The sequence below is a fragment of the Scyliorhinus torazame genome, chromosome 2 (assembly GCF_047496885.1).
Source record: "Scyliorhinus torazame isolate Kashiwa2021f chromosome 2, sScyTor2.1, whole genome shotgun sequence".
Classification (NCBI taxonomy): domain Eukaryota; kingdom Metazoa; phylum Chordata; class Chondrichthyes; order Carcharhiniformes; family Scyliorhinidae; genus Scyliorhinus; species Scyliorhinus torazame.
This window is the reverse complement of record NC_092708.1, coordinates 382,412,751-382,439,614: the sequence shown is the minus strand read 5'-3', so window position 1 is coordinate 382,439,614 and position 26,864 is coordinate 382,412,751. Positions and strand designations below refer to the sequence as shown.

Genomic DNA, 26,864 nt, shown 5'->3' with positions numbered 1-26,864 from the left:
CCAGGGCAGGCAAGGCAGACTGGAGGAAGAGCATGGAAGACTGGGGAAGAGCAAGAAAGACAGGGAGAAGAGCAAGGAAGACTGGTGAAGAGCAGGGAAGACCAGGAAAGAGCAAGGAAGACCCGGGGGGTGGGGAAGACCAGGGCAGACAAGGCAGACTGGAGGAAGAGCATGGAAGACTGGGGAAGAGCAAGGAAGACCGGGAGAAGAGCAAGGAAGATGGGGGTAGAGCAAGGAAGACAGGGAAAAAGCAAGGAAGACCGGGGAAGAGCAAGGAAGATTGGGGGAAGAGCAAAGTAGACTGGGGAAGAGCAAGGAAGACAGGGAAACAGCAAGGAAGACCATGAAAGAGCGAGTAAGACTGGGCGAAGAGCAAGGAGGACCGGGGGAGGGTCAAGGAGGACCGAGGAAGAGCAAGGAAGACCGGGGGAACAGCAAGGAAGACTGGGGGGAGAGCAAGGAAGACCTTGGAAGACAAGGAAGACCGGGATAAGAGCAAGGAAGATGGGGGTAGAGCAAGGAAGACAGGGAAAAAGCAAGGAAGACCGGGGAAGAGCAAGGAAGATTGGGGGAAGAGCAAGGAAGACTGGGGAAGAGCAAGGAAGACAGGGAAAGAGCAAGGAAGACCATGAAAGAGCGAGGAAGACCGCGGAAGAGCAAGGAAGACGGGGGAAACCAAGGAAGACCAGGGAAAGAGCAAGGAAGACCGGGGCAAGAGAAAGGAAGACCGGGAGAAGAGCAAAGAAGACCGAGAAAGAGCAAGGAAGATTGTGGGAAGAGCAAGGAAGATGGGGGAAGAGCAAGGACGACCGGGGAAAGAACAAGTAAGACCAGGGGAAGAACAAAGAAGACCGGGGGAGAGCAAGATAGATGGGGTAGAGCAAGGAAGACCGGGGGAAGAGCAAGGAAGACCGAGGAAGAGCATGGAAGATTGTGGGAAGAGCAAGGAAGACGGGGGAAGAGCAATGAAGACCGGGGAAAAAGCAAGTAAGACCAGGGGAAGAACATGGAAGACCGGGGGAAGAGCAAGATAGATGGGGGTAGAGTAAGGAAGACCGGGGAAGAGCAAGGAAGATAGGGGGAGAGCAAGGAAGACTGGGGAAGAGCAAGGAAGACCAGCAAAGAGCAAGGAAGACCGGGGTGGGGGAGAGCAAGGAAGACCGGGTTGGGGGGGGGAGAGCAAGGAAGACCAGGGCAGGCAAGGCAGACTGGAGGAAGAGCATGGAAGAAAAAGGAAGACTAGAGGAAGAGAAAGGAAGACCAGGAAAGACCAAGGAGACCGGGGGAAGAGCAAGGAAGACCGGGGGAAGAGCAAAGAAGACCAGGAAAGACCAAGGAAGACCGGGGAAGGAGCAAGGAAGACTGGGGGAAGAGCAAGATAGATGGGGGTAGAGCAAGGAAGACTGTGGAAAAGCAAGGAAGACCGGGGGGGGGAGGCAGAGCAAGGAAGACCGGGGAAGACAAGGAAGACTGGAGGAAGAGCAAGAAAGACTGGGGAAGAGCAAGGAAGACTGGGGGAAGGGCAAGTAAGACCAGGGGAAGAGCAAGGAAGACCGTAGAAGAGCAAGGAAGACCAGAATAGAGCAAGGAAGACCGGGGGAAGAGCAAGGAAGACAGGGAGAAGAGCAACGAAGACCATGAAAGAGCAAGGAAGACTGGGGGAAGAGCAAAGAACACCGGCGGAAGAGCAAGGAAGACCGAGGAAGAGCAAGGAAGACCGGGGGGAACAGCAAGGAAGACTGGGGGAGAGCAAGGAAGACCGGGGAAGACAAGGAAGACTGGAGAAAGAGCAAGGAAGACCGGGGAAGTGCATGGAAGACCGGGGGGAAAGCAAGGAAGACCAGGGAAAGAGCAAGGCAAACCAGGGCAAGAGCATGTAAGAGCGGGAGAAGAGCAAGGAAGACCGAGGAAGAGCAAGGAAGATTGTGGGAAGAACAAGGAAGATGGGGGAAGAGCAATGAAGACCGGGGAAAAAGCAAGTAAGACCATGGGAAGAACAAGGAAGACCGGGGGAAGAGCAAGATAGATGGGGGTAGAGCAAGGAAGACCGGCGGAAGAGCAAGGAAGACCGGGGAAGAGCAAGGAAGATTGGGGAGAGAGCAAGGAAGACTGGGGAAGAGCAAGGAAGACCAGGAAAGAGCAAGGAAGACCGGGGTGGGGGAGAGCAAGGAAGCCGGGTTGGGGGTGGGGTGGGGTGGAGAGCAGGAAGACCAGGGAAGACAAGGCAGACATAAGGAAGAGCATGGAAGACTGCAAAAGAGCAAGGACGACCGGGGCAAGAGCAAGGAAGACCGGGAGAAGAGCAAGGAAGACCGAGGAAGAGCAAGGAAGATTGTGGGAAGAGCAAGGAAGATGGGGGAAGAGCAATGAAGACCGGGGAAAAAGCAAGTAAGACCAGGGGAAGAACATGGAAGACCGGGGGAAGAGCAAGATAGATGGGGGTAGAGTAAGGAAGACCGGGGAAGAGCAAGGAAGATAGGGGGAGAGCAAGGAAGACTGGGGAAGAGCAAGGAAGACCAGCAAAGAGCAAGGAAGACCGGGGTGGGGGAGAGCAAGGAAGACCGGGTTGGGGGGGGGGGGAGAGCAAGGAAGACCAGGGCAGGCAAGGCAGACTGGAGGAAGAGCATGGAAGACTGGGGAAGAGCAAGAAAGACAGGGAGAAGAGCAAGGAAGACTGGTGAAGAGCAGGGAAGACCAGGAAAGAGCAAGGAAGACCCGGGGGGTGGGGAAGACCAGGGCAGACAAGGCAGACTGGAGGAAGAGCATGGAAGACTGGGGAAGAGCAAGGAAGACCGGGAGAAGAGCAAGGAAGATGGGGGTAGAGCAAGGAAGACAGGGAAAAAGCAAGGAAGACCGGGGAAGAGCAAGGAAGATTGGGGGAAGAGCAAGGTAGACTGGGGAAGAGCAAGGAAGACAGGGAAAGAGCAAGGAAGACCATGAAAGAGCGAGGAAGACTGGGGGAAGAGCAAGGAAGACTGGGGGAGGGTCAAGGAGGACCGAGGAAGAGCAAGGAAGACCGGGGGAACAGCAAGGAAGACTGGGGGGAGAGCAAGGAAGACCGTGGAAGACAAGGAAGACCGGGAGAAGAGCAAGGATGATGGGGGTAGAGCAAGGAAGACAGGGAAAAAGCAAGGAAGACCGGGGAAGAGCAAGGAAGATTGGGGGAAGAGCAAGGAAGACTGGGGAAGAGCAAGGAAGACAGGGAAAGAGCAAGGAAGACCATGAAAGAGCGAGGAAGACCGCGGAAGAGCAAGGAAGACAGGGGGGAAACCAAGGAAGACCAGGGAAAGAGCAAGGAAGACCGGGGCAAGAGAAAGGAAGACCGGGAGAAGAGCAAAGAAGACCGAGAAAGAGCAAGGAAGATTGTGGGAAGAGCAAGGAAGATGGGGGAAGAGCAAGGAAGACCGGGGAAAGAACAAGTAAGACCAGGGGAAGAACAAAGAAGACCGGGGGAGAGCAAGATAGATGGGGTAGAGCAAGGAAGACCGGGGGAAGAGCAAGGAAGACCGAGGAAGAGCATGGAAGATTGTGGGAAGAGCAAGGAAGACGGGGGAAGAGCAATGAAGACCGGGGAAAAAGCAAGTAAGACCAGGGGAAGAACATGGAAGACCGGGGGAAGAGCAAGATAGATGGGGGTAGAGTAAGGAAGACCGGGGAAGAGCAAGGAAGATAGGGGGAGAGCAAGGAAGACTGGGGAAGAGCAAGGAAGACCAGCAAAGAGCAAGGAAGACCGGGGTGGGGGAGAGCAAGGAAGACCGGGTTGGGGGGGGGGGGGGGAGAGCAAGGAAGACTAGGGCAGGCAAGGACAGACTGGAGGAAGAGCATGGAAGACTGGGGAAGAGCAAGAAAGACAGGGAGAAGAGCAAGGAAGACTGGTGAAGAGCAGGGAAGACCAGGAAAGAGCAAGGAAGACCCGGGGGGGGGGAAGACCAGGGCAGACAAGGCAGACTGGAGGAAGAGCATGGAAGACTGGGGAAGAGCAAGGAAGACCGGGGGAAGAGCAAGGAAGACAGGGAGCAGAGCAAGGAAGACCATGAAAGAGCAAGGAAGACTGGGGGAAGAGCAAGGAAGACCGGCGGAAGAGCAAGGAAGACCGAGGAAGAGCAAGGAAGACCGAGGAAGAGCAAGGAAGACCGGGGGGAACAGCAAGGAAGACTGGGGGGAGAGCAAGGAAGACCGGGGAAGATGAGGAAGACTGGAGGAAGAGCAAGGAAGACCGGGGAAGAGCAAGGAAGACCGGAGGGAAAGCAAGGAAGACCAGGGAAAGAGCAAGGAAGACCGGGGCAAGAGCAAGGAAGACAGGGAAAAAGCAAGGAAGACCGGGGAAGAGCAAGGAAGATTGGGGGAAGAGCAAGGTAGACTGGGGAAGAGCAAGGAAGACAGGGAAAGAGCAAGGAAGACCATGAAAGAGCGAGGAAGACTGGGGGAAGAGCAAGGAGGACCGGGGGAGGGTCAAGGAGGACCGAGGAAGAGCAAGGAAGACCGGGGGAACAGCAAGGAAGACTGGGGGGAGAGCAAGGAAGACCGTGGAAGACAAGGAAGACCGGGAGAAGAGCAAGGAAGATGGGGGTAGAGCAAGGAAGACAGGGAAAAAGCAAGGAAGACCGGGGAAGAGCAAGGAAGATTGGGGGAAGAGCAAGGAAGACTGGGGAAGAGCAAGGAAGACAGGGAAAGAGCAAGGAAGACCATGAAAGAGCGAGGAAGACCGCGGAAGAGCAAGGAAGACGGGGGAAACCAAGGAAGACCAGGGAAAGAGCAAGGAAGACCGGGGCAAGAGAAAGGAAGACCGGGAGAAGAGCAAAGAAGACCGAGAAAGAGCAAGGAAGATTGTGGGAAGAGCAAGGAAGATGGGGGAAGAGCAAGGAAGACCGGGGAAAGAACAAGTAAGACCAGGGGAAGAACAAAGAAGACCGGGGGAGAGCAAGATAGATGGGGTAGAGCAAGGAAGACCGGGGGAAGAGCAAGGAAGACTGTGGAAGAGCAAGGAAGATTGGGGGAAGAGCAAGGAAGACTGGTGAAGAGCAGGGCAGACGAGGAAAGATCAAGGAAGACCCGGGGGGGGGGGGAAGACCAGGGCAGACAAGGCAGACTGGAGGAAGAGCATGGAAGACTGGGGAAGAGCAAGGAAGACCGGGAGAAGAGCAAGGAAGATGGGGGTAGAGCAAGGAAGACAGGGAAAAACAAGGAAGACCGGGGAAGAGCAAGGAAGATTGGGGGAAGAGCAAGGAAGACTGGGGAAGAGCAAGGAAGACCGGGATAGAGCAAGGAAGACCGGGGGGAAGAGCAAGGAAAACAGGGGTGGAGAGCAAGGAAGACCAGGGAAGACAAGGCAGACTGGAGGAAGAGCATAGAAGAGTGGGGAAGAGCAAAGAAGACCGGGGGATAGTAGAACAAGGAAGACCAGGGAAAGGAAGGAAGACCTGGGGAAGAGCAAGGTAGATGGGGGTAGAGCACGGAAGACAGGGAAAAAGCAAGGAAGACCGGAAAAGAGAAAGGAAGACCGGGAGAAGAGCAAGGAAGAACAGGAAAGAGCAAGGAAGACCGGGGGAGAGCAAGGAAGGCCGGGAGAAGAGCAAGGAAACCGGAGAGCTGCAAAGAAGATTGGGGGAAGAGCAAGGAAGACCGGGAAAGAGCAAGGAAGACCAGGAAAGAGCAAGGAAGACAGGGGGAAGACCGGGGAATAGCAAGGATAGACCGGGAAAGAGCAAGGAAGACTGGGGAAGAGAAAGGAAGACCGGGTGAAGAGCAAGGAAGACCGAGGAAGAGCAAGGAAGACCGGGGGGAACAGCAAGGAAGACTGGGGGGAGCGCAAGGAAGACCGGGCAAGACAAGGAAGACTGGAGGAAGAGCAAGGAAGACCGGGGAAGAGCAAGGAAGACCGGGGGGAAAGCAAGGAAGACCAGGGAAAGAGCAAGGAAGACCGGGGCAAGAACAAGGAAGACCGGGAGAAGAGCAAGGAAGACCGAGGAAGAGCAAGGAAGATTGTGGGAAGAGCAAGGAAGATGGGGGAAGAGCAATGAAGACCGGGGAAAAAGCAAGTAAGACCAGGGGAAGAACAAGGAAGACTTGGGAAGAGTAAGATAGATGGGGGTAGAGCAAGGAAGACCGGGGGAAGAGCAAGGAAGACCGGGGAAGAGCAAGGAAGATGGGGGGAGAGCAAGGAAGACTGGGGAAGAGCAAGGAAGACCAGGAAAGAGCAAGGAAGACCGGGGTTGGGGGGAGAGCAAGGAAGACCGGATTGGGGGGGGGGGGAGAGCAAGGAAGACCAGGGCAGACAAGGCAGACTGGAGGAAGAGCATGGAAGACTGGGGAAGAGCAAGGAAGACAGGGAGAAGAGCAAGGAAGACAAGGAAAGAGCAAGGAAGACTGGGAGAAGAGCAAGGGAAACCATGAAAGAGCGAGGAAGACTGAGGGAAGAGCAAGGAAGACCGGGGGAGGAGCAAGGAGGACCGAGGAAGAGCAAGGAAGACCGGGGGAACAGCAAGGAAGACTGGGGGGAGAGCAAGGAAGACCGGGGAAAACAAGGAAGACTGGAGGAAGAGCAAGGAAGACCGCGGAAGAGCAAGGAACACCGGGGGGAAAGCAAGGAAGACCAGGGAAAGAGCAAGGAAGACCGGGGCAAGAGAAAGGAAGACCGGGAGAAGAGCAAGGAAGACCGAAGAAGAGCAAAGAAGATTGTGGGAAGAGCAAGGAAGATGGTGGAAGAGCAAGGAAGACCGGGGAAAGAGCAAGTAAGACCAGGGGAAGAACAAGGAAGACCGGGGGAAGAGCAAGATAGATGGGGGTAGAGCAAGGAAGACCGGGGGAAGAGCAAGGAAGACCGGGGAAGAGCAAGGAAGATTGGGGGAAGATCAAGGAAGACTGGTGACGAGCAAGGAAGACCAGGAAAGAGCAAGGAAGACCGGGGTGGGGGGTGGGAGGGGGGAGAGCAAGGAAGACCGGGGGGGGGGGAGAGCAAGAAAGACCAGGGCAGACAAGGCAGACTGGAGGAAGAGCAAGGAATACCGGGGGAAGAGCAAGGATGACAGTGGAAGAGCAAGGAAGACCGGGGGTGGGGGGAGAGCAAGGAAGACCGGGGAAGACAAGGGAGACCGGTGGAAGAGCAAGGAAGACTGGGGAAGAGCAAGGAAGACCGGGGGAAGAGCAAGTAAGACCAGGGGAAGAGCGAGGAAGACCGTAGAAGAGCAAGGAAGACCAGAATAGAGCAAGGAAGACCGGGGGAAGAGCAAGGAAGACAGGGAGCAGAGCAAGGAAGACCATGAAAGAGCAAGGAAGACTGGGGGAAGAGCAAGGAAGACCAGGAAAGAGCAAGGAAGACCGGGGTGGGGGGGGGGGAGAGCAAGGAAGACCGGGGGGGGGGGGGAGAGCAAGAAAGACCAGGGCAGACAAGGCAGACTGGAGGAAGAGCAAGGAAGACCGGGGGAAGAGCAAGGATGACAGTGGAAGAGCAAGGAAGACCGGGGGTGGGGGGAGAGCAAGGAAGACCGGGGAAGACAAGGGAGACCGGTGGAAGAGCAAGGAAGACTGGGGAAGAGCAAGGAAGACCGGGGGAAGAGCAAGTAAGACCAGGGGAAGAGCAAGGAAGACCGTAGAAGAGCAAGGAAGACCAGAATAGAGCAAGGAAGACCGGGGGAAGAGCAAGGAAGACAGGGAGCAGAGCAAGGAAGACCATGAAAGAGCAAGGAAGACTGGGGGAAGAGCAAGGAAGACCGGCGGAAGAGCAAGGAAGACCGAGGAAGAGCAAGGAAGACCGAGGAAGAGCAAGGAAGACCGGGGGGGAACAGCAAGGAAGACTGGGGGGAGAGCAAGGAAGACCGGGGAAGATGAGGAAGACTGGAGGAAGAGCAAGGAAGACCGGGGAAGAGCAAGGAAGACCGGAGGGAAAGCAAGGATGACCAGGGAAAGAGCAAGGAAGACCGGGGCAAGAGCAAGGAAGACAGGGAAAAAGCAAGGAAGACCGGGGAAGAGCAAGGAAGATTGGGGGAAGAGCAAGGAAGACTGGGGAAGAGCAAGGAAGACCAGGGAAAAAGCAAGTAAGACCAGGGGAAGAACAAGGAAGACCGGGGGAAGAGCAAGGAAGACCGGGGAAGAGCAAGGAAGACCAGGAAAGAGCAAGGAAGACCGGGGTGGGGGGTGGGGGAGAGCAAGGAAGACCGGGTTGGGGGGGGGAGAGCAAGGAAGACCAGGGCAGGCAAGGCAGACTGGAGGAAGAGCATGGAAGACTGGGGAAGAGCAAGAAAGACAGGGAGAAGAGCAAGGAAGACAAGGAAAGAGCAAGGAAGACCGGGAGAAGAGCAAGGAAGACCATGAAAGAGCGAGGAAGACTGGGGGAAGAGCAAGGAAGACCGGGGGAGGATCAAGGAGGACCGAGGAAGAGCAAGGAAGACCGGGGGAACAGCAAGGAAGACCGGGAGAAGAGCAAAGAAGACCGAGAAAGAGCAAGGAAGATTGTGGGAAGAGCAAGGAAGACCGGGGAAAGAGCAAGTAAGACCAGGGGAAGAACAAAGAAGACCGGGGAAGAGCAAGATAGATGGGGGTAGAGCAAGGAAGACCGGGGGAAGAGCAAGGAAGACCGGGGAAGAGCAAGGAAGACCGGGGAAGAGCAAGGAAGATTGAGGGAAGAGCAAGGAAGACTGGTGAAGAGCAGGGAAGACCAGGAAAGAGCAAGGAAGACCGGGGGGGGGGGAGGGAGAGCAAGGAAGACCAGGGCAGACAAGGCAGACTGGAGGAAGAGCATGGAAGACTGGGGAAGAGCAAGGAAGACGGGGAGAAGAGCAAGGAAGATGGGGGTAGAGCAAGGAAGACAGGGAAAAAGCAAGGAAGACCGGGGAAGAGCAAGGAAGATTGGGGGAAGAGCAAGGAAGACTGGGGAAGAGCAAGGAAGACCGGGATAGAGCAAGGAAGACCGGGGGGAAGAGCAAGGAAAACAGGGGTGGAGAGCAAGGAAGACCAGGGAAGACAAGGCAGACTGGAGGAAGAGCATAGAAGAGTGGGGAAGAGCAAAGAAGACCGGGGGATAGTAGAACAAGGAAGACCAGGGAAAGGAAGGAAGACCTGGGGAAGAGCAAGGTAGATGGGGGTAGAGCACGGAAGACAGGGAAAAAGCAAGGAAGACCGGAGAAGAGAAAGGAAGACCGGGAGAAGAGCAAGGAAGAACAGGAAAGAGCAAGGAAGACCGGGGGAGAGCAAGGAAGGCCGGGAGAAGAGCAAGGAAACCGGAGAGCTGCAAAGAAGATTGGGGGAAGAGCAAGGAAGACCGGGAAAGAGCAAGGAAGACCAGGAAAGAGCAAGGAAGACAGGGGGAAGACCGGGGAATAGCAAGGATAGACCGGGAAAGAGCAAGGAAGACTGGGGAAGAGAAAGGAAGACCGGGTGAAGAGCAAGGAAGACCGAGGAAGAGCAAGGAAGACCGAGGAAGAGCAAGGAAGACCGGGGGGAACAGCAAGGAAGACTGGGGGGAGCGCAAGGAAGACCGGGCAAGACAAGGAAGACTGGAGGAAGAGCAAGGAAGACCGGGGAAGAGCAAGGAAGACCGGGGGGAAAGCAAGGAAGACCAGGGAAAGAGCAAGGAAGACCGGGGCAAGAACAAGGAAGACCGGGAGAAGAGCAAGGAAGACCGAGGAAGAGCAAGGAAGATTGTGGGAAGAGCAAGGAAGATGGGGGAAGAGCAATGAAGACCGGGGAAAAAGCAAGTAAGACCAGGGGAAGAACAAGGAAGACTTGGGAAGAGTAAGATAGATGGGGGTAGAGCAAGGAAGACCGGGGGAAGAGCAAGGAAGACCGGGGAAGAGCAAGGAAGATGGGGGGAGAGCAAGGAAGACTGGGGAAGAGCAAGGAAGACCAGGAAAGAGCAAGGAAGACCGGGGTTGGGGGGAGAGCAAGGAAGACCGGATTGGGGGGGGGGGGGGGAGAGCAAGGAAGACCAGGGCAGACAAGGCAGACTGGAGGAAGAGCATGGAAGACTGGGGAAGAGCAAGGAAGACAGGGAGAAGAGCAAGGAAGACAAGGAAAGAGCAAGGAAGACTGGGAGAAGAGCAAGGGAAACCATGAAAGAGCGAGGAAGACTGAGGGAAGAGCAAGGATGACCGGGGGAGGAGCAAGGAGGACCGAGGAAGAGCAAGGAAGACCGGGGGAACAGCAAGGAAGACTGGGGGGAGAGCAAGGAAGACCGGGGAAGACAAGGAAGACTGGAGGAAGAGCAAGGAAGACCGCGGAAGAGCAAGGAAGACCGGGGGGAAAGCAAGGAAGACCAGGGAAAGAGCAAGGAAGACCGGGGCAAGAGAAAGGAAGACCGGGAGAAGAGCAAGGAAGACCGAAGAAGAGCAAGGAAGATTGTGGGAAGAGCAAGGAAGATGGTGGAAGAGCAAGGAAGACCGGGGAAAGAGCAAGTAAGACCAGGGGAAGAACAAGGAAGACCGGGGGAAGAGCAAGATAGATGGGGGTAGAGCAAGGAAGACCGGGGGAAGAGCAAGGAAGACCGGGGAAGAGCAAGGAAGATTGGGGGAAGATCAAGGAAGACTGGTGACGAGCAAGGAAGACCAGGAAAGAGCAAGGAAGACCGGGGTGGGGGGTGGGAGGGGGGAGAGCAAGGAAGACCGGGGGGGGGAGAGCAAGAAAGACCAGGGCAGACAAGGCAGACTGGAGGAAGAGCAAGGAATACCGGGGGAAGAGCAAGGATGACAGTGGAAGAGCAAGGAAGACCGGGGGTGGGGGGAGAGCAAGGAAGACCGGGGAAGACAAGGGAGACCGGTGGAAGAGCAAGGAAGACTGGGGAAGAGCAAGGAAGACCGGGGGAAGAGCAAGTAAGACCAGGGGAAGAGCGAGGAAGACCGTAGAAGAGCAAGGAAGACCAGAATAGAGCAAGGAAGACCGGGGGAAGAGCAAGGAAGACAGGGAGCAGAGCAAGGAAGACCATGAAAGAGCAAGGAAGACTGGGGGAAGAGCAAGGAAGACCAGGAAAGAGCAAGGAAGACCGGGTTGGGGGGGGGAGAGCAAGGAAGACCGGGGGGGGGGAGAGCAAGAAAGACCAGGGCAGACAAGGCAGACTGGAGGAAGAGCAAGGAAGACCGGGGGAAGAGCAAGGATGACAGTGGAAGAGCAAGGAAGACCGGGGGTGGGGGGAGAGCAAGGAAGACCGGGGAAGACAAGGGAGACCGGTGGAAGAGCAAGGAAGACTGGGGAAGAGCAAGGAAGACTGGGGGAAGAGCAAGTAAGACCAGGGGAAGAGCAAGGAAGACCGTAGAAGAGCAAGGAAGACCAGAATAGAGCAAGGAAGACCGGGGGAAGAGCAAGGAAGACAGGGAGCAGAGCAAGGAAGACCATGAAAGAGCAAGGAAGACTGGGAGAAGAGCAAGGAAGACCGGCGGAAGAGCAAGGAAGACCGAGGAAGAGCAAGGAAGACCGAGGAAGAGCAAGGAAGACCGGGGGGGAACAGCAAGGAAGACTGGGGGGAGAGCAAGGAAGACCGGGGAAGATGAGGAAGACTGGAGGAAGAGCAAGGAAGACCGGGGAAGAGCAAGGAAGACCGGAGGGAAAGCAAGGAAGACCAGGGAAAGAGCAAGGAAGACCGGGGCAAGAGCAAGGAAGACAGGGAAAAAGCAAGGAAGACCGGGGAAGAGCAAGGAAGATTGGGGGAAGAGCAAGGAAGACTGGGGAAGAGCAAGGAAAACCAGGGAAAAAGCAAGTAAGACCAGGGGAAGAACAAGGAAGACCGGGGGAAGAGAAAGATAGATGGGGGTAGAGTAAGGAAGACCGGGGGAAGAGCAAGGAAGACCGGGGAAGAGCAAGGAAGACCAGGAAAGAGCAAGGAAGACCGGGGTGGGGGGTGGGGGAGAGCAAGGAAGACCGGGTTGGGGGGGGGAGAGCAAGGAAGACCAGGGCAGGCAAGGCAGACTGGAGGAAGAGCATGGAAGACTGGGGAAGAGCAAGAAAGACAGGGAGAAGAGCAAGGAAGACAAGGAAAGAGCAAGGAAGACCGGGAGAAGAGCAAGGAAGACCATGAAAGAGCGAGGAAGACTGGGGGAAGAGCAAGGAAGACCGGGGGAGGATCAAGGAGGACCGAGGAAGAGCAAGGAAGACCGGGGGATCAGCAAGGAAGACCGGGAGAAGAGCAAAGAAGACCGAGAAAGAGCAAGGAAGATTGTGGGAAGAGCAAGGAAGACCGGGGAAAGAGCAAGTAAGACCAGGGGAAGAACAAAGAAGACCGGGGGAAGAGCAAGATAGATGGGGGTAGAGCAAGGAAGACCGGGGGAAGAGCAAGGAAGACCGGGGAAGAGCAAGGAAGACCGGGGAAGAGCAAGGAAGATTGAGGTAAGAGCAAGGAAGACTGGTGAAGAGCAGGGAAGACCAGGAAAGAGCAAGGAAGACCGGGGGGGGGGGGGGGGGAGAGCAAGGAAGACCAGGGCAGACAAGGCAGACTGGAGGAAGAGCATGGAAGACTGGGGAAGAGCAAGGAAGACAGGGGTGGAGAGCAAGGAAGACCAGAGAAGACAAGGCAGACTGGAGGAAGAGCATAGAAGAGTGGGGAAGAGCAAGGAAGACCGGGGGATAGTAGAACAAGGAAAACCAGGGAAAGGAAGGAAGACCTGGGGAAGAGCAAGGTAGATGGGGGTAGAGCAAGGAAGACAGGGAAAAAGCAAGGAAGACCGGAGAAGAGAAAGGAAGACCGGGAGAAGAGCAAGGAAGAACAGGAAAGAGCAAGGAAGACCGGGGGAGAGCAAGGAAGGCCGGGAGAAGTGCAAGGAAACCGGAGAGCTGCAAAGAAGATTGGGGGAAGAGCAAGGAAGACCGGGAAAGAGCAAGGAAGACCAGGAAAGAGCAAGGAAGACAGGGGGAAGACCGGGGAATAGCAAGGATAGACCGGGAAAGAGCAAGGAAGACTGGGGAAGAGAAAGGAAGACCGGGTGAAGAGCAAGGAAGACCGAGGAAGAGCAAGGAAGACCGGGGGGAGAGCAAGGAATACTGGGAAAGAGGATGAAAGACCGGGAAAGAGCAAGGAAGACCGGGGGATGAGCAAGGATGACCAGGCAAGAGCAAAGTAGACCTGGGAAGAGCAAGGAAGACCGGGGAAGAGCAAGGAAGACCGGGAGATGTGCAAGGAAGACCGGGGAAGAGCAAGGAAGACCGGGGAATAGCAAGGAAGATTGGGGGAAGAGCAAGGAAGACCAAGAAAGGGCAAGTTAAATCGGGGGAAGAGCATGAAAGACCGGGAAAGAGCAAGGAAGACCGGGGAAGAGCAAGGAAGACCAGGGAAGAGCAAGGAAGACGGAGGAAGAGCTAGGAAGAGTGGGGGAAGTGCAAGGAATACTGGGAAAGAGCAAGGAAGACCGGGGATGAGCAAGAAAGCCCGGGTGAAGAGCAAGGAAGACCGTGGGAAGAGCAAGGAAGACCAGGAAAGAGCAGGGAGGACCGTGGAAGAGCAAGGAAGACCGTGGGAAGAGCAAGGAAGACCAGGAACGAGCAGGGAAGACCGGGGAAGAGCAAGGAAGACTGGGGAAGAGCAGGGAAGGTCGGGGAAGAGCAAGGAAGACTGGGGAAGAACAAGGCAGACCGGGGATGAGCAAGGATGACTGGGAAGAGCAAAGATGACCTGGGAAGAGCAAGTAAGACCGGGGGAAGAGCAAGGAAGACCGGGAAAGAGCAAAAAATACCAGGAAAGATCAAGGAAGACAGGGGGAAGACCGGGGAACAGCAAGGAAGACCGGGAACGAACAAGGAACACCGGGGAAGAGCAAGGAAGAGGGGGGAAGAGCAAGGAAGACTGGCGGAAGAGCAAGGAATACTGGGAAAGAGGATGAAAGACCGAGAAAGAGCAAGGAAGACCGTGGGAAGAGCAAAGAAGACCTGGGAAGAGCAGGGAGGACCGTGGAAGAGCAAGGAAGACCAGGAAAGAACAGGGAAGACCGGGGAAGAGCAAGGAAGACTGGGGAAGAGCAGGGAAGGCCGGGGAAGAGCAAGGAAGACTGGGGAAGAGCAAAGCAGACCGGGGATGAGCAGGGATGACCGGGCAAGAGCAAAGAAGAACTGGGAAGAGCAAGGAAGACCAGGGGAAGAGCAAGGAAGACCGGGAAAGAGCAAGAAAGACCGGGAAAGAGCAAGGAAGACCGTGGGAAGAGCAAAGAAGACCTGGGGAGAGCAGGGAGGACCGTGGAAGAGCAAGGAAGACCGTGGGAAGAGCAAGAAAGACCAGGAAAGAACAGGGAAGACCGGGGAAGAGCAAGGAAGACTGGGGAAGAGCAGGGAAGGCCGGGGAAGAGCAAGGAAGACTGGGGAAGAGCAAAGCAGACCGGGGATGAGCAGGGATGACCGGGCAAGAGCAAAGAAGAACTGGGAAGAGCAAGGAAGACCAGGGGAAGAGCAAGGAAGACCGGGAAAGAGCAAGAAAGACTGGGGAAGAGCAAGGCAGACTGGGAAAGAGCAAGAAAGATTGGGTGAAGAGCAAGGAAGACCGTGGGAAGAGCAAGGAAGACCAGGAAAGAGCAGGGAAGACCGAGGAAGACCAAGGAAGACCGTGGGAATAGCAGGGAAGACCAGGAAAGAGCAGGGAAGACCGGGGAAGAGCAAGGAAGACTGGGGAAGAGCAAGGAAAACCGGGGAAGAGGAAGGAAGACCAGGGAAAGAGCTTCCCAACACCTCAGCTGGTGAGCAGAAGGCTGTCTACACCAGATACAGAGATGAACATTAATTTAAGGCCCTTTCATCCCCCGGGACTGGTAATCTACTGTCACCCATCATGGGTTGCATGCTTTTTCTGTCAGTTTACTTCAACTCATCCTTCTTAATGAACAGACTTAATAAACTAATAAAATTACCGATGAGGCCGACCTCGCTTTTGGGACAATCTGTGGCCCTCAATCTCCAGTCTTACACGAACAATATGCTCCTTTGAGGATTAGAGTAGTCATGAGGCTGGACCCGCTGTTGGCAGCCAAGTTCGGTGTGTGTAAGCTCCGCATATCTGAAGCCAGAAACCAAAAGCCAAAGGACCTATATTTTAAAAAATTGTCCTTGGGCCTTAACAGCAACATTGGGGTGAATTGCCAGCACTGACAATGGCCGCTGGGTAAGTCCAGGAAGTGGCGCTGGGATGGACTTTGAGGTTGGGGACTAGGAGTGAAGGGCAGGGTGGGGGTGGGCGGAGGGTGGTGGATCGATAGATATTCACTTACGCTGCTGTAACCACCAGGGCTGCGGGCCAAGCGCATGAAAATGGGATCAGTGTAGTCAGGTCTTTGTTGACTGATGTTGACACGATGGGCCGAATGGCCTCCTGTGCTGTAAACGTCGATGAATCTCGGAAGGGTACTTCTGCTGGTGTAGAAAGGTGGCTGGAAAAACAAATACAAAAACCTGATTGCCCTGAGAGTTGCTAGAGCAGGCAAATGACCTCAACCCCTCTCATGCAGTGACTTATTAGTCAAAGAGGCATTTTAGCAGGTGTTGGGCCCCAAATTTACATTTTGGGACTGTCTCAGTAAACGAGAGGCCCAGAGTAATACTCTGGGGACCCAGGTTCAAATCCTGTTACTGCAGATGGTGAAATTTTAATTCAATAAATATCTGGAACTAAAAGTCTGATGATGACCATGGAACCATTGTCGATAGTCGTTAAAACCCATCAGGTTCACTAATGTCCTTTAGGGAAGAGAATCTGCCATTCTTACCTGGTCTGGCCTACATGTGACTCCAGACCCACCGCAATGTGGTTGACTCTTAATTGCCCCCTCGAGGGCAATTAGGGAAGGGCAATAAATACTGGCACAGCCTGCGACGCCCACATCCCATGAACGAATAAAACATTTTTTTTTAAAATCGGGACCATTATGCGGCTGAAAACAGCGCAACCCCAATCAATTTCCACCCTTCAGGTATATTTTGGTTTCCACGTCAACTGTCTGCATTTACTCCAGTTTTTATCGCTAGTGATTCACTATTTTGAAAAGGCTGGTTGGTGCTGTGGACTATTTGCTTCTCTTTCATGTCTGCAGAGGGTTGAAATTAAGCACTTATCAATAAGGATTACTGACAGAAAAATTAAAAGACAGATCACCCTGGGCTTTCTCAAGAACAAGGCGAATTCCTGAGCCGCTGCCAAACAATCGGAGAACTGACCACATGAATCAATTATGACCACGATTACTAAATTAGGAATAAACCCCCCAAAAAGACACACACAGTCTTTGCAAAATGACTGTAAAACTCTATAGAGATGCAGCAAAACACATCAAAATCAGCGCTAAAATTGGCAACCACGGAAATTGAATGGGTGAATGTACACAGCACAACAAAGAGGAAAGTAGCTGCTTCGACAGGGAGGATTGCAGAGCAATGTTGTTGGTGTAGTGCGTGCTGGCAATCCTGGCCCAGTCATGTGTTGTGAGACACCAATTATTGTCCCAAGTACTTTAGGAAGTGTCATCACTGTTACTTTTTTCTTTATAAATTTAAAGTACCCAATTCAATTTTTTCCCATCTGGACACTTGAGAGTCTCTGTGAACAGGTTGATGGCGCATCAGTTCCGCAGAACTTTTATAGCACTTCCCACAGTCTGGACATTGAAACGGTCTCTCATCAGTATGAACTAGTTGGTGACTCAGCAGGTAGAATGACTTAGTAGAATTGAATTGGCGTGGCCAATCCACCTACCCTGCACATCTTTGGGTTCTGGGGGCGGAACCCACGCAAACACGGGGAGAATGTGCAAACTCCTCATGGACAGTGACCCAGAACCGGGATCGAACCTGGGACCTGGCGCCGGGAGACTGCAGTGTTAGCCACTGCGCCACCGTGCTGCCCTCTCGTCACTGTTGTAATGTATGAAACCCGGCAGCCAATTCCCCCCACCATGTCCCACAAACAGAAATAAGGGGGTGGGGGGAGTGGGTGTTGGGGGAAGGTGGGGAGAAATGTGTCAGTGAGACTCTCAAGTGCCCAGACGGGTAATCCTGGTGGAGCTGTGAAGGAGAGTTCTGTGGATATGCTGGTGTGAGAGGGGGGGGGGGGGGGGAGGTTTAGTGGAGAGCCACTCATTAATATTATTAATAATAATAATCTTTATTGTCACAAGTAGGCTTTAATTAACACTGCAATGAAGTTACTGTGAAAAGCCCCTAGTCGCCATACTCCGGCGCCTGTTCGGGTACACAGAGGGAGAATTCAGAATGTCCAATTCACCTAATAAGCACGTCTTTTGGGACTTGTGTGAGGGAATTGGAGCACTCGGAGGAAACCCACGCAGACACAGGGAGAACGTGCAGACTCCACACAGACAGCGACCCAAGCCGGGGACCCGGGTGCTGTGAAGCCACAGTGCTAGCCACTATGCTACCGTGCTGCCCATTAAGGGAAGTGCATGGTTGGAGGTCCCAGAATAACGGAGGGTAGAGGGGCGGGGCTTTAGCAGGAATCCTCACCAGTCACTTTGCTTTTCTTCTCTTTTCAGTTCATGATTCTGGATAATCATGGAGCGTGTCGAGTTGGTGTTTCTGCTACTTATGATAGAGCAGCAGCAGAGACAGATACGTGCCGGCACACGTGGCCAGGACAAATTCCTTGCAGAGGAGGAAGAGATTGGGCCCGTAGCTGTTCCTGGAGCCACACAACAAAGGGAACAGCCCCGTTTGAGACAGTACTGGCCAAAAGTCTTCCGGCGTTGGACTTCTTACCTATAGATGCCAGAGCCACAGTGCCGGAGAAGATTGTGCCTGTCCCGGGGAACCACATTTGCCATTTTCTGCAAGAGCTGGCACCACATGGAATGGTACGACACCCACTGCCCGTGACCCTTAAAGTGATGGCTGCTTGGCAGCACGGTGGCGCAGTGGGTTAGCCCTGCTGCCTCACGGCGCCGAGGTCCCAGGTTCGATCCCGGCTCTGGGTCACTGTCCGTGTGGAGTTTGCACATTCTCCCCGTGTTTGCGTGGGTTTCGCCCCCACAACTCAAAGATGTGCAGGGGAGGTGGATTGTCCACACTAAATTGCCCCTTAATTGGAAAAAAATGAATTGGGTACTCTAAATTTATTTTTAAAAAGTGATAGCTGCTCTGAACCTCTATGTGAATGGCTTGTTTCAGGGCAGCACTGGTGATGCGTTGCATCTCTCGCTCTGCCACATACAAATTAGGTAGGTAACAGATACTCTTTATGCGAGGGCCCACATGTATATCAACTTGGACCAGGACCTAGAGAGCCAGAATAAGAACATAAGAACATAAGGAGCAGGAGTAGGCCGTCTGTCCCCTCGAGCCTGCTCCACCATTCAATGAGATCATGGCTGATCTTTTGTGGACTCAGCTCCACTTTCCGGCCCGAACACCATAACCCTTAATCCCTCTATTCTTCAAAAAGCTATCTATCTTTATCTTAAAAACATTTAATAAAGGAGCCTCTACTGCTTCACTGGGCAAGGAATTCCATAGATTCACAACCCTTTGGGTGAAGAAGTTCCTCCTAAACTCAGTCCTAAATCTACTTCCTCTTATTTTGAGGCTATGCACCTTGTTCTGCTTTCACCCGCCAGTGGAAACAATCTGCCCGCATCACTCCTATCTATTCCCTTCATAATTTTGACAGGATCATGGGCTTCACCCACTTAGCAGGCATGGGTGCAGGGTGTGATAGAGTGCAGGCCCATGGTCCAGCGGTCTCCAAGGCATTATTTATGAACCGCAAGGGATACCACTCCCTCAATGTCCAGATCATCTGTGGCCACACGATGTGAATCATGCAGACATGTGCCAATTTTCCAGGGAGCGCCATGACAGTTACATCTTGGGGCGCTCACAGCTCGCAGATATCTTTGAGGAAGAGCAGCATCTGGAGGGATGGCTCGTCAGGGACAAGGGGTACCCACCAGGGAGGTGGCTCGCTGATGATGCCACTTGGAGCTCCTCAGTGAGCAAGTTTCCCCAGGGCGAGCAAAGCAGTAGGAGGGCAGCACGCGGCGTGATTCAGGTGGGTGGGGGGGGGAAAGAAACCGTTTTTCTCATTGGGCCCGCCAGTTGTACATTTTTGATAAGATTCCGCCCATCTTAATGACCAGATAATCAGTTTTTCTGATTTCTTTTGAGGGATAATTCCTCTGTTCCAAATTGAAATGGTACCATGGGGTCATTTATGTCGAGCTGAGGGAGCTCCTTGCTTTCATGAGCAGAGTTTTACACTCCCCTGCCGGCTAGCTTTGTAGGTGAGAGGATCTGTAAAATGCCATGGATGACCATGGCGGCATCTACCCTTCCACCCCTACCCCCACTACAATGGTCCGAAAGACCTCAAGGGGCCTTTGGTTGGCTCTCAGAAGCTGGACTTTCAATTCAGCAGGGGGCGACATTCTCACCACTGGGCAATCAAAGCACCGGCAAGACGCTATATTGCTGCAGGGCTATGGGAGTGGATGATACTCCCCTTTCCACTTTCACCCATGCCACCTGCCCGCTCCCCCTAAAATTCTGCCTCGTGCCTCATCCGACAAAGCAGCACTTTTGACAATGCGGCGCTCCTTCAGTATTCCACTCGAGGGTCAGCCGAGATTTGTGTTCAAAACTCTTTGAAGTGTGACTTGAATTCAAAACCTAAACCTTCAAATGCAGAGATGAATCGTGCTACTCACAGCAGCTAACATTTTATTCATCATGTTACCAATTACGTCATTGTCATGACATATTTGATTAAAGTGCCCTGCAAAGCACATTACCCGAAGACAATGCATTTTTGAAAGACGATACCTATGTGAGAAAGACACGTCGGCCATAACCTGAGTTTAAAGAATATATATTCCGGTGTTCAACTGGAGTATCTGATTCAATCATTCATGAATGACAAGGTCTGAAAACGTGCACGAAATGTTTCTTCACTCCATGATTCTCTGCAAAGCTTTTCCGCAAAATCCATATTGAACACCAGCCACCTGATCCTGATTTTCCTGTTGCCAGCTGGTTTGTGATGCAGAACAAGGCTCGCAACACGGGTTCAATTCCTGCACCAGCTTACCCAAACAGGCGCCCGAATGTGGCGACTAGGGGCTTTTCACGGTCACTTCATACTTGCGACAATAAAAGGTTATTATTATTATTAAAACAAGCACTTCTACTTCCGGTGACGGCGGGCGGGAGGGGCAGCCGCACACTGGAGGGCTCCCGTTCGCAACGGAATTTTCGGGTCTTAACGCCCAGTCCCAGGGGCAACGGATGCTGCAAAAGCTTGTAAGAAGGCACAGTGAGGAGAAATGTCCAAGTCGGGGAAAAAAAGGCCGTGAAAAAAGGTCACTGTCCGTGTGGAGTTTGCACATTCTCCCCGTGTTTGCGTGGGTTTCGCCCCCACAACCCAAAGATGTGCAAGGTAGGTGGATTGAACATGCTAAATTGCCCCTTAGTTGAAAAAAAATGAATTGGGTACTTTAAATTTTAAAAAAATAATTGAATTTAATATCCTTGTCCATCTGTTCAATAGCCGTGCATCAGTCCGTCTGTGCAAGCCACCGCATCCCACAGCCTTAACCGTTTGCTTGTTGCAGATATATTTCCTGCTGTGAACTGGTACTATAGCATTCTCTCTGGAACTCCCTCCCTGACACCCCTCTATCTCTCTCTGCGCCAATAATAATAATATAAAGGCCTTTTCAAACATTGTCTTTTCAAGAAGATTTCCAGTATCATGATAACATATTATGCCCCCCCCCCAATTGCATAGGGAGGTATAGAACTTTTAAGTAAGGTATGTGTACTTTTAAAAAAAAATTAGGACATATGAGCAAAAACTGTCTGAGGCTGTAAAGTAACCACTCACTGAAATTTCTGTGTAGATTACACTTGACCAACTAATCCAGAGAGAACAGAATGTCACACCTTTTCAGAGAGAGACATTCATAGGAAGAGATGCAGTGCAAAATCTGAATTGTCATCTCCTGCAGAAATAATGGCTGATTACCACCTCAGCGCAAACCATCTCCTGAGAGATACAATAATAATAATCGCTTATTGTCACAAGTAGGCTTCAATGAAGTTACTGTGAAAAGCCCCTAGTCGCCAGATTCCGTCGCCTGTTCGGGGAGGCTGGTACGGGATCCCAGATTGTGGACATTATGTGAGTTGAAAGAAAGCAATTCTGGGTGAAGACACGCCTGCATTTTTCCCTTTCCAGCAGCACTACACAAGAAAAGGGGTTAAAAACCAAACACAACCCTGGTCTTTGTGTGCTAGCCTGGTGTTCTAATTCTACTGTGCTCGGGTGTGCTGTGAAGGTCACAGCTAAAGAGCATCCACCAGGTATCCTAGCGCTGGCAAGTAAAATGTCTCCCTCTCTCTCTCTCTGATTGCTGGACAAAAGACACAAGTCAACAAAACCACAGTCATAATGGAAACAGGACAAGTCCTTTCAGATTACCGGCAGAGCATAGAATCTCCAAAATACCTGCTCAACTGTCAAGGTTGGCACGACCGGAATCACCCAACTTAGCGGCTGCAACGTTTCACCAACTTCTCCTCACAGCCAAGCCAAAGACTGATTTAGATACCTTTTTACCTTATATTTTGGACTCCCTGTTTATTTCTAATCTGTGCGTATGTGTTCTTTGTTTCTTTTGATCACCATCCATTTAGCTCTCCATTCCTGGTACTCAAGTGTGAAATTTGTCGTTTTGTTTATAAGTATACTTTACCCTTATTAGTGAATTGATAAGTTTTCGTTCATTGAGTAACTTGATTTAATAGTTTACAGCTGATTGATAAGTCTTAGATTGATGAATGTATTGTTTTCTATTTTGCTTATAATCAATACATTTTGATGTAACTTGTTGATTCAATCTTTGTCTGATGGTTATATCTCAGTCTAACTAAATATAATATATAATCTTTTATTGTCACAAGTATGAAGTTACTGTGAAAAGCCCTTAGTCGCCACATTCCGGCGCCTGCTCAGGTAAGCTGGTACGCGAATTGAACCCGCGCTGCTGGCCTCGTTCTGCATCACAAACCAGCTGTCTAGCCCACTGAGCTAACAGTTTAAAGGGGCCATTCCCATCCCATTGTAAGGCTGCGTACAACTAAATTAAATGTAAATCGCATATGTGGTAATTATAGGGAATTCAATCATTTGGGGAACAGATGGCATCTTTGGTAAGCACGGACAGAGCATGTAAGAGCTGTGAGGATTGTTGAGTAAACCGTGAGTGACACGGTGGCACAGTGGTTAGCGCTACTACCCCATAGCACCGAGCACCCGGATTTAATTCTAGCCTTCGTGTCTGCGTGGGTTTGGGTGAAATTCTCCCAATATATTTCTAAATGTGTTCTCCGGGAGGAAACGAGATGCGATTCTCACCGGGTGGTTGGGCGTGATTCAGACTGCAATCCACCCACACTTGGAAATTCTTTTGGAGGAGGGCGACGTTTGCACCGGCTTCGAAAGGGGCGGGACCTAAACACGCCGACAAGCCTGGCGTGATGTAAACGAGGCAGTAAAGGCACCCGCCTCCCCCCCAAACATTGCCAGCATCCAGGGCTTCAGTGCCCACCCCCCACCCCCACCATCATCGCTGACATCAACCCCATCTATTCCACCCCCCACACCCCCCCCCCCCCCCCCCCCCGCCTGCCCCCCCCCAGGATGGGTGACATCAGGGCACCCACATCAGGTCTCCCTTCAGCCCCCTCCCACCAACTTATTGCAGGCATCAGGCCCCCAATTTCTGCTATCAGCACCCCGCCCCCAGATAAGCGACACACTGCTATGGGGTTGCCAGATGCCCTACCCTCTCTTCATGCCACCCTTCATACCGTCTTTAAGACTTCATGCCACCTTTCAGACCCCACCCCCTGGCAGTGCCAACCTGGCACTGTCAAGGGTACTGGGGGCCAGGGGGCCATGTCTCTAACCATCTGGGCACTTCAATGATGTCCGAGCTTCCCGTTCCCTCCGTAGTCATTACGTCTGGTCTCTGGTGGTAGAGACTTGGTAGCGGTCCCGCTGACCTCAGTGGCGCCAGCGGTGGGGGGTGCGGGGAGGGGGGGGTCGGCAAAATCCCGAGAGCCGAGAAAATTTGGCTTTACCGGACCAAACATATTCAAATGCTCATTTAAGGGGGTCTGTAGTTAACTTCTGCGCACTGGAACTTGCGTTTAAAATGGTGTCCCAATGTTTCTAAAACAAAGTTACTGGCAGGGTCAGCCAGCTGGATGTTGTGGGACCCACCCTTTGTCATAATCATCGACCAATTCAATGGGAGTTCAGGGTCGCCAAGGCTCTCTTCGGGCATGATACCTGAAGGAGGTGAAGGGCCCGGAGAGCTGAAGACATGACTGCCCAGGTTGAAGGAAATAAAGAATTCACAAGAGCCGGAACCTTGGAGGACAATTTGTAGAAATGCAGCAGCGGTCAAATTCTTAATCAGGAATTGAATCTGTTGGAAATCATGATCCATAACTTCTGGGTTCCCCAGCATTGCATTTAGGAGTTATCCTAATGATTCCGGCAGTTTTATCCTGATAGTTATTCTGAAAGAGTTAGAAGGAAGAAAATCACTTCTAGCTCCAAAGTAACGATTTAAACACCCAGATCCTGCCTCAGACAGGACACCTCCACCCAGATCCTGCCTCACACAGGACACCTCCACCCAGATCCTGCCTCACACAGGACACCTCCACCCAGATCCTGCCTCACACAGGACACCTCCACCCAGATCCTGCCTCACACAGGACACCTCCACCCAGATCCTGCCTCACACAGGACACCTCCACCCAGATCCTGCCTCACACAGGACACCTCCACCCAGATCCTGCCTCACACAGGCTGCTCCTGTCTTACATTGCCAGAGTGAAGAAGGTTGGGAAAGACATGGGGGGGCGATTCTCCAATATGAAGCCCAAGTGTTCGTGCCGTCATGAACGCCGTCGCGTTTCACGACGGCGTAAACTGGGCCCGGGTACGACCGATTCTGGCCCCTGCACGCCGCTGGTGCGGATCACGCCGCTCCAGCCTCCTTTCCCGACGCCAAATGGGCGCCGCGTCAACCTGCACATGCGCGGGGGACTTCTTTAGTGCGCCGGCCCTGACTCAACATGATGTTGGCGTTCAGCAGCCGGCGGCGCCAGAAAGTAGGCCCGGGGCGGGAGAGGCCGGCCCGTCGATCAGTGGTCCCCGGTCGTGGGCCAGACCCCATCGGAGGCCCCCCCGGTGAAGGAGCCCCCCCCTCCCCCTTCTCACAGGCCGCCGCCCCCCACAGGCCGCCCCCCCCCCGACCGTTCGAGCAGAGTTCCCGCCGGCAGCGACCATGGGTGAATGGCACCGGCGGGACTCTGTCGGATCCGCGCGGCCGCTCGGCCCATCTGGGCCAGAGAATAGGCGGCCCCGCCGATTCCAGCGGCCGACGCAGTGCCAAACACGCCGGCGCAAATGCCGCCAATTCGCCGCACCTCGGGGAATCGCACGCCAGCGTCGTGGCGCCGTTGCGGTGATTCTCCGGCCCGGCACAGGGCTCGGAGAATCACCCCCAGGGGCTTTGGAATTCCAACGAGGGTAAGTTCATCCAGAGTGGCAATCTTGCATGGAGACCTAAGGGGATTCAGCTAAGTCACCTCCAAAAGCAGGCAGAGGGGTTGCAATGCATCATGATCATTGATCAATTAAATATGATGGACGTGACCAAATGTGGCTCTCTAAAACATGAATGCAGCGCATGGTAAAATAACACATCTCAATTTAATAAAATCCAAGCTTACCTGCTGGTGAGGGATAGAGGTCGGGAACTTCAAGTCACCCCCAAGTCTTCGGGCTTCCCGCTGATCAGGAATATGCCTGCTTCAGCAACTTTTCGCTCTTCAAGTCCTGGACAGGCCCTGTGTACCTGCGCACAGAGAAAGAAATGGCGCAAAAACCAATGTCAAGCGACATCTGAAGATTATTGTTCGCAGCTCACAGGTTCAGTAGGTTTGGCCACCCCTGCTATATGATGTAGGCAGCTTCATGCTGCCCACTGATTATCTCTCAAAAGTGGTGTGCCGCTATTTTTTTACTGTCCTTATGAGGTCCTTATGGAAGTGCAGACATCTCACCCTTGCTTCCTCACTGAGGTTCAGAGAGGAAAATTGCTCCCTGAATGCTCTGGGTACTTAAGGCCCCTCCTGCTGAGGGCTCCTCTCCCTCTCCTCCTCCTCCCTCTTCCAGCAGCTCATCCTGCTCTTTGTGCCCTCTGCTCATTGCGTAGGCCTTCGATATCCCAAACGGAATCCACAAGGCCGGAAGCAACTGGCTGGCGCCAGTCTTGAAGTCAGTAAAACAGTCCTTCCGCACATGCCGTAACATTCCCTGCAGACCTTTGCAACTTGGAAGTAACTGCGGAAAGCACCTGGCACCTGTAAAATCATAGCAACAGCCAGGACAAATCAACCAGGACCTAACCTGGAAGTAGTTGATGATTCCTTTAAACACCTCTGGTGGGAAAGGGCAGGTGCGGGGCATTGTTTCCGCTGCTGAATGTGTGTTCATCTGTGTAAGGTTACGAGAAGGTGTTAGCTGGAGTGCTGAATTCCAAAGCAGCAGCACTGGTGTTAAAGCAGCAGTACACACTGATTGACTTCACGATCTGCCTGTTCTGGCAGATGCTTACCACACACACACACACACACACACACGAGCACCCTCACCAAAATGGCTTTTGGCACAAGTCATTTCAAACGACAACCAACTGATGCTACCGATCTGAATTTTGCGCCACAATTGTGAGTTGCTTGGAACTTTTTGACGAACCATCAGTCCTGATCTTCGGGGTGAAACCCATGCTTATTGGCCGTCTGTCCATCAGTGAGTGGGTGTTTCTAAAGGAACAGGGATTGGCATTCTTCCTAGTCCTGAATACCACTGTAAGTGCGGTACTCCACAGTCACAGCCCTTCCTCCCAGTACTGAGTATTGTATGACCGGCACTGTTTGTTTACCTCACCAGGCCTTTCAGTTCATTGAGTCGGATAGGTCGACGTTTATTTCAAAAAATTTTATTTTCAGAATCGCTACCTGCCAATCCACTGCCTATCCAAGTCTTTGCACGAGCTGGGTGTGTTGTGTATGTGGAAAGAGTAATTGCTGGGCCTGTACAACAGGTGGTGTTGTTCTGGGAGTTCTATACACCAGGCGTGGTTGTACCTTCAACTGCCTCGGCTCTAAGCTCTGGAATTCCCTCCCTAAACCCGTCCGCCACTTCACCACTCTCACCTTCCATAAGATATTCCTTCAAATCTCCCCTTTTAATATCCCTTTCTGCTAGGTCTGTGTCATGTATTGCCTTGGGACATTTTGCTATGTGAAAGGTGATACACATACGCAAGTCATTGTTGTCTATTTGTAACAGTCACCAGCTCTGACAGTGCAGTTTCCACATATTTGAGACCACATAAGAGGAGAGTCGCTCTGCGCTGCCATAATAAAGCCATTCGCTGGTGTAACCATACACACAACAGTAAGACACATCTCCCACCTAGTATAGGGAGAATTGGCATCAATGTAGTGTTGTTCACATCCTTAAGACACCCAAAGCTCTTATTTGCTGATGAATTTTGGATGCCCAGTCACCGATGTGTGGTGACTATGTTGCGTGCAGCAAAGTCCCACCAGTCAGATGGGCCATCGATGTGTTTTGGTGGTATTTGTGATTGATGGATAAATGTTGGCCAGGGCACAGGGACAATTTCCTTCTTGCTCTTACAAAGCGGCGTGGAATTATACAATCATAGAATTTACAGTTCAGAAGGAGGCCATTCGGCCCATCGGGTCTGCCTGGGCTCTTGGAAAGAGCAACCTCCTCAAGCCCACGCCACCACCCAATCCCCGTAACCCAGTAACCCCAGCTAACCTTTTTTGGACACTAAGGGCAATTCAGC

General features: G+C 52.9%; 1 long non-coding RNA gene across 1 annotated transcript in view; it reads right to left on the bottom strand.

Moving 5' to 3' along the window:
• Positions 1–24,837, bottom strand: part of LOC140407929 (uncharacterized) — a 38,740-nt gene extending 13,903 nt beyond the window's left edge. The window contains exons 1-2 of the long non-coding RNA XR_011939900.1: positions 24,712–24,837; positions 15,168–15,326 (exon numbers count right to left, since the gene is read on the bottom strand). This is a non-coding gene — a long non-coding RNA (uncharacterized lncRNA). The remainder of the gene's footprint in view (positions 1–15,167; positions 15,327–24,711) is intronic.
• Between the last annotated feature and the right edge of the window lie 2,027 nt (positions 24,838–26,864).